Source organism: Penaeus japonicus, unplaced genomic scaffold (assembly GCF_977035675.1).
Source record: "Penaeus japonicus unplaced genomic scaffold, GWHDUDI00000001_assembly GWHDUDI00000015, whole genome shotgun sequence".
NCBI classification, from domain to species: domain Eukaryota; kingdom Metazoa; phylum Arthropoda; class Malacostraca; order Decapoda; family Penaeidae; genus Penaeus; species Penaeus japonicus.
Window position 1 is genome coordinate 25,432,122 of NW_028234417.1, and position 12,500 is coordinate 25,444,621.

The 12,500-nt window shown below is 43.1% G+C and overlaps 1 protein-coding gene across 2 annotated transcripts in view; it reads right to left on the minus strand.

Moving 5' to 3' along the window:
* Positions 1–12,500, minus strand: part of LOC122252965 (pseudouridylate synthase RPUSD2) — a 463,904-nt gene that overhangs the window by 449,798 nt on the left and 1,606 nt on the right. The gene's annotated exons all lie outside the window — the stretch shown is intronic.

Consider the following 12,500-nt stretch of genomic DNA (forward strand, 5'->3'; position numbering starts at 1 on the left):
CGAATTTATGATAAATAACGTCACATCATTTTCCTGATTTAACTCATTTTCGCAATCAGTCTTTATGCCAAAATCAAAAGCATTCGCTATTGTCATGCTAGCTATTATTAATAAAATCACCATTATGATTTTGACATCAGTAACAATCCTGAACATTAAAAATCACCAATTAACCACACTTAATTTTCTCAATATAAAAGTGGCAACACCAACTGCATTGTCGGCAATATAAATACGTCTATGTTGCACGTAACGTCGGCCTTCTAGCAACCCTGGCTATCCCTTTCCCCCCTTCATATCAAGATCTCATTACTATCATAATCAGGATGATTTTTCGTCCCGCACATCATTCGAATCACCGCGAATGGAACTGAAATTCCACCCGCCCACCGAACCGCCCACCCAAACGCTCACACCCACTAAGTTTCGTCTGCCCACTGAACACTGCCCCCCCCCCCCCTCCTTTCTACCTCTCGGCCCGATGTCGCAGGAAATTCGTCGCTTATATCGCAACGACAAAGAGGAAAGTCTGTCTTTTTCTTTATTTATCTACGGTCGCTGTTGTTGTTGTTGTTTTTTCTCTCTCTACCAATTTCCTTTCTCGATTTCCGTCTCTGTTTGTTCCTCTCCGCGCCCTCTATATACTCGTCTCCTTCTCCTTTGTATCTTTTTGTTTCTTATTTGCACCTCTCTCTCTCTCTCTCTCTCTCTCTCTCTCTCTCTCTCTCTCTCTCTCTCTCTCTCTCTCTCTCTCTCTCTCTCTCTCTCTCTCTCACAATACACACATACACATACGAAAACACCGACACTCTCTCTTACTCTTATTTTTACTCTTACTTTTACTCTCACTCTTACTCTCACTCTCTCTCTCATTCTCATTCTCATTCTTATTCATTCTCGTTCTCGCTCTCACTCTCGCTCTCACTCACACTCTCCCTCCCTCCCCTTTATCCCTCCACCGCGCCGGGGAAAATATGTAATGACAAAACAATGTAGTGTGAGCTCATGCTAAATATACCTCGACAGGCGAACCGCTGACGCCGCTCCCGTTACATCCATCTCTCGCAGCTGCACACGTCTAAATCGCTATAGCGAAGGGTGGAGATATTACGTTTCGCTCGGTGACGTCGCACAGATACTGAGATTCGATTTCTCTATTTCTCCTTCTTTTATGGATTTTGTCTTTTTGTTTATCTGTCTATTTTCAAAAGATGAGAACTGATAGCTCCTTCGTCTTGGAGAGAGAGAAAAAAAATGTGTACTTTGAAAAACACGTCTTTAAAGTGATGTATTCTAAAACATATGGTGTAAAAAAATACACCAAAAAATACTGTAGAGATATTTCAGGCGCTGGCAACACTTGAGCTTCTCCCTTTTACCGGAGTAGGCCTCATGCTCCTCCCCACTCCTCCTCCTCACCCCCGTCATCTCCCTCTTCGCCTTTCCCTCTTTCCCTCATGTTTTAACATCCCGTATTTCGTCTTACTCATTAATCATTCATCGTCCTTGTCGACCTTCCCATGTCCTCCCATGAGCCTCTTCTCCACTGCGCCCATTCGCACCCCCATCACCTCATTTGCTCGCCTTTCCCCCTTCCCTCTGCTTCTCGGCATCAACTCGCTTCGACCAGCAGTGAGCAGTGTCATGCTACGAAAGTGGGCCTGAACTGCATGAGGCATCCTTGTCCACGGGCGGTAATGGACGGTCGCGCGACCCTGAGAACGACGCCGAAGGGCAGCCTTGTGTGAGAACGAGGAAAGACCATCTGCTCTCGAGTGCCTAGTTATGGAAGACCAACGCCACATTTTCTAAATTCAATATTCCTATTTAAGCAAGGAATGGGGTTTCTGTTCTACCCTCTGGGGCCATCAGATTGGATGTACAAACGATACTTGTCTCGAGATCGCCAATGGTAACAGGGAACGATGTTCTATGTAATGATGTTCCACGGTGAGTAACCTTCATTTGTAAGAGCAAAGACAATTTCTCTAAGGGACCCTCATAAACAAGAACAAGATTTGGAGTTCTTTCCTTCCCTAAGGGGTCCTCACATGTAAGAACAAGGGGCGGTGTTCTCGTGTAGGGGGCCCGTGCGGGAGCGGGGCAACGGCGGTAGCGACGTGTGGCACCGCCGGCATTTGGCTCGCCTTACCTGAATCGACGTCGACGGTCGTGACGTCAGACGGGGGAGAGACAGTGCCAATGCCGCAGGTGGAAATAGTCGAGTACAAACCCCTACCTCCCTTCTCTCTGCCAGCCACTAAGCAAGTGCCACTCTTAACCCCCCTCCTCCTACCCCACCCCTAGTCCAAGCGAATAGCAATTTTATCCTTTCAAGGTACTCTTCATACTTATTCTCACCAAAGCTTCTCTCGTCGCGACGAAAATAAAGATGGCGACTAAATGCTGATCGGCACAATCTTTGATCATGAAGAGACGAGGGGAGACCGGAGGGAAGAAAGGGATTGGTGAGGGAAGGAATGGGAAAGGAGAGGAAAGACAGGGGAGGGGGGGAAGAAGAGAATGAGAAGAGAGGTGGGAGAAGGGGGAAGGGAGAGAGGGAGAAGGGGGAAAGGGGAAGGCTATGAGAAGGAAAGGAAAGAGAGATGAGAAATAGCTAGGAGGAAGGAGGGAAGGGGGCGATAGGGACGGGAGGGGCCAGGTGGTGGTGAATGGACTCTGGCGTGCGTTGCATCACAAGCACACGAAAATAGCAGAGCACGCGCGGCGATCAAACGTGTCTGAGATGAGAGAGAGAGAGAGTGAGTGTGAGAGAGAAAGAGAGAGAGAGAGAGAGAGAGAGAGAGAGAGAGAGAGAGAGAGAGAGAGAGAGAGAGAGAGAGAGAGAGAGAGAGAGAGAGAGAGAGAAAGGAAAGAGAGAAAGATGAAATAGACAAAAAGAGGAAATAATAACATCCTTATTCCTTCCCTTCCTCGCACACACCATGTCCTCCCCGACGTAACACCTTGTCCCCATACCCCCCCCCCCCCTCAATTCGCACTTCCCCCACTTCCTACTTCCTCCCCGGTGTCTCATTTACTTCTCATTACTCCCTCTTTAACGTCCTCCGTTTTACCCTCTATCCTTTCTCTCTCTCTCTCTCTCTCTCTCTCTCTCTCTCTCTCTCTCTCTCTCTCTCTCTCTCTCTCTCTCTCTCTCTCTCTTATCTATCTATCTCTATCTCTCTCTTTCTCCTAATTCCCCCCCCACGAGAATGCTTGCGATCTGCAGTGTAAGTCAGAAGAGGAGCGAAGTGACACGCTCGAAGCCTTGTGGACCATGATGGGAAGGCTTTGGAGGGAAGGAGGGAGCGAAGGACGAGGAGTAGCGGGAGGGAAGAACTAGAACGAGGGAGAAGTGGGGATGGTAGGACGAGGACGAAGGGAGGGATGGAAAGAAGGACAAAAAAAATAGAGGGAAGAAGCACGAGGAGGAGAGAGAAGCACGCAGAAAATGGGAAGGGAGGAGAGGGAGGAAAGGATGGGAGGGAATAAGAAAACAGGAGAAAGGATGAGAGGGAGGGAAAAAAGAGAACGAGAGGAAGAGAAGGAGAGACAGATGTGCATCAGTCAATCCGAAACGATACAATAAGGCGGTTGAGCATTATTGACCAATACTCGAAAAGAACAAACATAAGGAAAATAACCACAATAAAAAAATGTATACGTAAAAGCGCGCGTGCTTATCCATAAACGTATGTGTATTTGTAGGACGCTGATAAGAAGAAAAAAACAAAGACATCAGACGTGGGCGGCCAATGCAGACGAACAGCTGAGTGACGGCACGCAGCCCCCGAGCCCTTGTTAACGATGATGTTGCCCGCCACAATGGCCGCCTCTTTGTAAGCCGCGGGATGACCGGTGCAGTCACGCATGAGGACGGCAGTCGTCGGCGGCTGGGGGGAAGGGGGTGGGGCAAGGGAAGGAGGGAAAGAGGAGTCTTAGGGAGGAGGGAATGGGGAGGTCTTGAGAGGAGGATTGAGGGAGGCCTGGGGTGTAGGAAGAAAGTTCACTTGGTTTCGCACCTCACCGTGAGGTCGCGACCACATGAACAGCTGACCCAACTCCCTACACCGTTCTAGCTGGGTTGAAAGAAGAGTGGGGGTGGGCGGGTTCTCTTCTGGAGCACTAAGAGTGTAAATATTATAGTAGCTGGAAAATTACCGATGAATAAATTATATATATATATATATATATATATATATATAGATATATATATATATATATATATATATAGATATATATATATAAACATATACATATAATATATAATATATACATACATATATACATACATACATACACACACACACACACATAAATAAATAAATATATATATATTAATATATATGTGTTATGCATACATACATACTATATGATATATATTTATTTATTATTCATATATAATATATGATGTGTTATGCATACATACATACATACATAATACCTATATATATATATATACATATATATATATATATATATATATATATATATATAATATTATATATATATATATTATATATTATATATATAGGTATTATGTATGTATGTACATACATACATACCTATATATATATATATATACATATATATATATATATATATATATGTATGTATATATATATATATATATATGTGTGTGTGTGTGTGCGTGTGCGTGTGCGTGTGCGTGTGCGTGTGCGTGTGCGTGTGCGTGTGTGTGTATGTGTGTGTGTGTGTGTGTGTGTGTGTGTGTGTGTGTGTGTGTGTGTGTGTGTGTGTGTGTGTGTGTGTGTGTGTGTGTGTGTGTGTGTGTGTGTGTGTGTATGTATGTATGTATGGATGGATGGATGGATGGATGGATGGATGGATGGATGGATGAATGGATGGATGGATGGATGGATGGATGGATGGATGGATGTGTGTATGTATGTATATGTGTATGTGCGTATGTAGTTTGCTTGGTTAGTCTAGCGGCTAAAGCAATAACTGGAATGGACCCCCACCCCCTCTGAATACACAACTTCGGAGGAGTCTGCACTCGCGCCTCCACTCCGGCCATCATGTAACCTCCCAAACCCAGAGCAACTATAAATCTGTATCCTTTTTGGGAAGCATCCAAAGGTGTCCATCTGAGCAGGGGAGGTGTGCATTGCGTACCTACGTACATACACGTACATGCAAACGCATGCAGTGCATACATACGGATATTTAACGTCTACACAGATAAATGGAACAGGAAAAAATACGTTCAAGGCAGTCTGCGGATTAACTGCTTCGTCTACTCAGGTGTGTTACTTTTGCCAAAGAAGCCGCACACAGTGACACGTGAAAAATAACATGACCCACATCTTACATCAACCTTTTTTCTCTCTCTTTTTTTCTTATCAAACTCAGAGTAGTTTTTCTGTTTGCTTTTAGAGTTACCGTAGAAATGACCACCTGGCTCAGCATGAATCAAATTGCAAAGGTTGCTTGCACACTTATTCTTGCAAGGAGTCCACGTCACCTGGTGCAAATATATGGATGCGTCATTTAATCTGTCATACTCATCAATGACAAGTCGTCGAACTCAATAATGAATTAGTCTCTAGTTAATTCATTAAGGGTCGCCTTCGTGTTGAATGAGATCTCTCTCTTCGCGTATCGAGTTCTTGAAATCTGTTTATTTAGATTAATACACGTTCGTTTGTTACTTTCATCCTTTTTTTTATCCTATATGCTTATTTTCTTTATTATTTGTTTCTTCTTCTAACGGGAAATATAGATGAATAATGAACGAGACTGAACGTCGCTTCTCTACCAAAACACAAAGACAAAACAGACCCCAGGCGTACTAGCCCTAACAAAACGCACCATGCAGAATATTGTAGATGCGCCGGATCACGAACACACGCACGAGCTTGAACCCAAACGTACCAGGCCACAGATACGTGCATCAGACCACAAGCACACGCATTAGACCGCAAACAGGTGCAAACCGTAAGACGAAAGCATCACATCATAACAGATTACAGACAGACGCACCAGACAAACACATACCGATCCATCCCCTCCCTCCTCCCCTGCCTCACCCCTTCCCCCCACCCTGCAGACGAAGCGAAGAGTCCTTCAATCTCGTCACGGTGCTTGACGTGGTCCCCAAGGAGCGGGGCGACCTGCGACTTCGGTCCTGCTCGCTGACCGCCTTTTAAAATATTACGCCCACGCCTCTGGGGAAATAAAGCTCCAACTTCGGCTGAAATATTATCTTTATTCTGCCGATCTCGGGTCCCCGGAGTGGGAGTTGACGAAAGGAGTGGTTATGGGGAGCAGGAATCGCAATAGCTGCAGGATATTGAAGAGCGGAGACGAGGGCGAAGGATTTCATGTTCCGGATCGAACACATTCCATAATCTTATCTTAACATGGAATGAAGGAAAACAGGAGAGAGAAAGAGAGTCCGCTATCGCACTTGATGTGAGTAGATGTAAATGAATAAAAATAATAATCCCTCATTTAAAGGATCGAAAAGCTATTTTTCCAGTATAAGTACCGTCATCTGGTATCGTAATCATTAATAACATAAAGGTAGAAAAAAAACGAGAGGAAAGAAACACACAGACAAACACACCCGAACAAAAACTTCAACTTCGCCTTTTTTATTTCCCGAGTAGACAACAACCTCGTCCCAGCTCACGTTCGTCGCAAATTCTCGCGTGCCCAGCTACAGTGCCACCCCGCCCCCTCGCTTCAAACCTACAGCTAATTCATGGTGCACCCCATAAACACGAATGCCACAGACACTAATGGGATGTGCGTCACCTCTAATCTACGGCCGCATCACCGCTGAGTTGTGTCGACGATTATTCACATCCATATATTCGCATTTCGAACAGATACTGTGTTTGGAGCAGATTAAAGACACAGCAACACCAAAAACTTAAATACATATGATCCTCTAATGTATTAGAACCATCGCCGAGGCGTCATGTGTCAACCTCGCAGTATCAAATGACACGTTTTACACACGAACCACATAAACATGCAATATCACTCCCATACACACACTTTATCCAATTCATGATGGGATGTACGCATGATGCAGCTAACCGCAACGAAAGATATATAAACTACATAAGCCTGAAACATTGCAACTTCAACGCAGCCATCAACGTCGAACACTGCAATATCTCCATTGCACGGAGCCCTGCTTTAATTATCCGCTCAATCACGCCTAATAAACGTTTTTTCGACGATAATAAACGTCTCTTGGGTGTTAACAACAGTCAGCGCGGCCACTTATGTGCTGGGAGGCGAACGTCCGAGCTAGTGGCCCTCGTCAATAGAAAAGGTGTCATTGGTGCCACCCTGGCTGGCACTTGCGATCTTCGGAGGCATTTCACCGCAAGCTAAGACCGTGGCAATTGCAACCACAATTTATGACCGAGCTACTCTGTTCCTTGGACCTTGAACAGTCATTGAAAGCTAAAACTCTGAAACATGCACTTTTGAATAGGTGCTATTCTGAAGGCGTGAGCGACCCGATGACCTTTCAGAATATATATGTCATGACTATAAATGGGGAGAATGATTTGGAGAAAAAAAATCAGCATTAGTTGTAGTATGTGCTAAAATGTTTTAAACTTAAAATCATACTAATTCATACTTGGGATTAAATGTGTAAAATTGGCAACAATAAGTAATGGCTTGTACAATCATCATGAATAACAAAAACATTTATTCACTATAAACAACACAGCAAAATTTTGCACGGTCAACACACAGCATTCATCATCCGCGAGAGACATGCGGGTCCACGGAGGAATCCCTCTCAGCTGTGCTATGAATAGTCGGTCTGTTTCTGTCCCTATCTGTCTGTCAGTGTGACTCCTACCCCCTTCTCTCCACTTTGCTCTCTCTCCTTCTCCTTCTTTCTCTTTCTCTCCCGCTTTCTTTTTTTTCTCTCTCTCTTTCTGCCCCTATCTCTCTCTGCCCCCCCTCTTTCTCTCTCTCTCTCTCTCTTTATATATATATATATATATTCTTCTATTTTTCTCTCTCTCTCTCTCTCTCTCTCTCTCTCTCTCTCTCTCTCTCTCTCTCTCTCTCTCTCTCTCTCTCTCTCTCTCTCTCTCACACACACACACTCGCTCTCTCACCTCACACATATAGAGATACACAAACAGACATATAAATGCTGCACACACATAACGAGAGTCATAAATATAATACTAAAGAAAGCGGTATATTACATATACCTGGTATTATTACAACCACATGTTTCGAAGAAGACTTTCCCTCACACTTAACTCTCCCCATTACACACCCCAACCCACCGCGTCACCCAGCCCCCCCCCCCTCTCCCCCTCTCTCTGCTCAGAATATAGACGTCACCCCTAGCAAGGGAACCAGGTGCGGGCGAGGCAGGTCATGCTCCATTATTCGGCCAGGTGGATGGGTGGGGGTGGGGGTGGGGGGGGAGCCTAAGCCATATTCCGAGGTCCTCTCCCTTCCTCCCCTCTTTCCCTCTTTCCTTCGCTCCTCGCTTTCCCCTCTTTCCTCCCTCACAGTCGCGATCGCCCCCACTCTTCACTCTAATCTTTTCTCCCCTTCCCCTCCCACGCCTCCTCCCCTTTCATCTTTACGGCTCTCGGGTCGTGATGTTTAAATTTGCTACTCTATGAATCAGGTCGTTTCATCTGCCATCATACAGATCGTCGTCGCGTAATAGCCCGATAATATACGTGCCGATTAAGTCGATGTCTTATCCGCGATCAAGTGGGGCTATCCCGCCACCCGTTAGATCGGGTTTAATTGACAGACGGAGAAAATTGGCTTGTGGTGAGAAGGACGGTATTCATTCAGCACTGCATTATCTAGGTTGGTGTGTTGTTTTTTTTTTAATTCTATTTTCGTCTTCCCTTCCCTTTATTCTTGCGCGCGCCCTTCGCCCACCGATTTCCTTGTTCTTACATCTCTCCCTTTCCCCTCCTTTAATCCTCTTCGTATTCTATCTTCCCCTTTCTTTCCCCTCTCTTGCTCCTCCGTTTTCTATTTCCCCCTTTCATTCCCCCTCCATTTCCCCACTCTTACTCCTCTTCGTCTTCCATCTCCCCCCTCTCTTTCTCTCACTCTCCCCTCTCTTACTCTTCTCCGCCTTTAACTCCCTCTTCCCCCCTCCCTTTTCCCCTCGTACTCCTATTCGACTCCCGCCCTCCACTTCCCTCGCCGATAAAATCCTCCGCCCCAAAACCCCTCCTTGTCAAACCAAAGGAAAGCTCGACAATATCCATTTGCAAAAAAAGACTAGTCGACTTCGTCAAACCACTCGTTCATACGCAGCGCAGACAAAAATCTGCTTAAGCCTTTCCATGACAAAACTGCAAAGAACAACAACAGCAACCAAAAAAGGCAGTGCCGCGTCCCGCAAGAAGACGCAAAAGCCACTCGACAAGATAATGCGACCGTCTTCTGAGAGAGCTTAAGCAGCGTCGCGTGAGCCAGGTCCTTTCACTAAAAGTCAAATAAAAAAACGACTTTGACGACGATGGCGTCAATAGGGTGCTACTTCAGCTAAACTATCTAATAATATTGTTTTTACTATCAATAATCATAATAACGTTGGCAATTATAACGATTATGATGCTGACCATTATAATCATAATATTAGCACTAAGATATATGCTAATTGTAACAAAAAGTACAATAACATTATTACTGTTAGCATTATCATTGTTATCAACAACAGTAATAACACTAATAATCATACTACAAATAACAAAAACAACAATAATACCAATAATAACCATACTTCTAATAATAAAAACAATAGTAATCACCATCAACAATATACTACTACTAATAAAAGCGGCAACTCTAACAACGTGACACCAACAGAACAACAAAACACGGAAAACAGCTAAACAATGCCGCTGAAGATGAGTTTCAATTCCATCGCCATAGTCATCATCCCCACACCATTCCGAGCGCCACCACCTTCGGACACCATAGCTCTGCACAGCGCCTTCCCCTCCCAGCGGTGCAGCCTTGGTCCGGCCAGAAGGGCTTCCCGGAGTGAGGCGTTTCCTTTTCGCTCGCTCTGATTGTCTCAAGATCCCATTGGATGACCGATTAGTCTCCATCGAATGTGGGGGGAGGGAGGGGGATGGGCGGGAGGAGGGGAGGCGAGGGGATGAGAGATGGGCGGGAGGAGGGGAGGGGAGGGGAGGGGAAGAGAGATGGGCTTGAGTGGGGAGGGGAGGGGAGAGGAAGAGAGATGGGCGGGAGGAGGAGAGTGGGAGAGGAAGAGAGATGGGTGGAGGGGGGAGGGGAGGGGAATCTCAGCTTCGATAACAGATTGCGTGGATTTCGACCGCCCTTCCCCCCACCACCCGTGGGCTTCCGTCCTAACCCGTCACTCCTCCTGCCTCTCCCCTCCCCCTCCTCTCCTGTCTTGCCTTTCCTCGTCCCTTTCTTCCACTCTACATAGTTTCCGTTTTGTCTTACCTACTTTTTACTCATGCTTATTATCATCATTATCATTTTTTTTAGGTCTTTCTCAAAGGACATATTCGTTCCCCGTTATCTCTCGTCTCCTAAACGCTCGCTTTTGTCTACGATCTAATTCTTTCTTTCTTCTTCCTACTTCCTATTTCAGGCATACCAGACGAGCGTCACTCCCCACCCCCACCCCCCCTCACCCCTTCTTCCTCCCACACATACTATTTCCTCACTCTTTTGACACCCTCTCCCCCTCCCCCTCCCCCTCCCCGTTCACTACCCCATCTACCAACTATCTCCCCCCCCCCGTCACCCGCGGCTGGTCACGTGATCTCTCACCGACAAACTCCTGATGCCAAACTTTCTTTCTTTCGGTATTGCATTCCGCTTCCGTTCCAAGATTTTGTATTAGGAGAGGAAGGCCAGGGTGGGATAAAAAAGTGTGTGTGTATGTGTATGTGTGTGTGTGTGTGTGTGTGTGTGTGTGTGTGTGTGTGTGTGTGTGTGTGTGTGTGTGTGTGTGTGTGTGTGTGTAAGAGAGAGAGAGAGAGAGAGAGAGAGAGAGAGAGAGAGAGAGAGAGAGAGAGAGAGAGAGAGAGAGAGAGAGAGAGAGAGAGAGAGAGAGTGAGATAACGAAAATATATTTCTTTCTATAACAATAGTGATAATAATGATAATCAAGCTAATAAGAATAGTGTAAATGATAATGATAATAATAATGATAATAAAAAATAATGATAATAACAATAATAATAATAATAATAATAATAATATCAATAACAATAACAACTGTAACAACAACGGTCAAAATAATAACAATACTAATAATAATGTTAATAATGAATAATAAAAAGGATGGTGATAACAGTAAAAATAATATCAATCTTACTATGATGATGATAACAACAGTTACTATGATAATACAATAAAAATGTGCATGAAAGTACATACAAGAACGCATAATACTCAGCATCATAAACAACAAAATCAGCTGCCAATACGTTTACATTGAGGTATCCATCAAAAGAAAAAAAAATCAAAGTTATGATAATTATTATAATATAACACTAACGTCATCATGACAATCACTATCAGATTCTCATTATCATTAACATTATTATTAACTGCCTTGTCATTTTTGTCGTCATTATCATTAACATCATTACTGCTAACAATTTAACGGTTATAAGTTTTTCGCTGGCACTATAATTACGCTTTGTATTGCCTTAATCATCAGCTTTCATTTTTTAATCATCAGCTTTCAGTTTCTGTAACAATAGTAGTAATAATAACAATAATAACTGATGCTGATAACGATAATGATAACAATGATAATAATGATAAAAATAATTACAATAGTAGTAATAATAAAAATAATAACAATGATGATGATGATAATAATAATGATAAAGAAATAATAATCACTACAGTAACAACAATAATAATGACAATAATGTTACCAACAGTAATGATATTATATAAATATTTAAACACAATAAATAAGCACAATATAAATACAAAACCAATACTAATAACAACAACAATGATAGTGATACGGATAATTAAAAAAATAATAATAATAAAAATAATAATAACAATAATAATAATAATAATGATAACAGTAATTACAATAATAATGATGATGATGATGATGATGATAATAATAATAAAAACAATAATATTAATAGCATGAACAATGATAACAAGAACACAAACAACAACAATAATATAATAACAGCAATAATAATGATAGCAATGATGATCACCATATTCAACATGAACAACAACAATAACAATAACAACAATTTCCACCTTCACATTTTGCTTTAGTAACAACTTCAAAACAATAATAACAATAACAATAAAGGCGATAATGATAATAATAAAAAATAATCATCTAACAATTGCAGTAGTAATAACAACAATGACAATGATCGTTATTATCATAACAACTACAACTTACTAGCAACAACAATGGCAATAAAAATAAGAAAAACACAACCACTTCCAAAACACAAATACGATAGTAACATTAC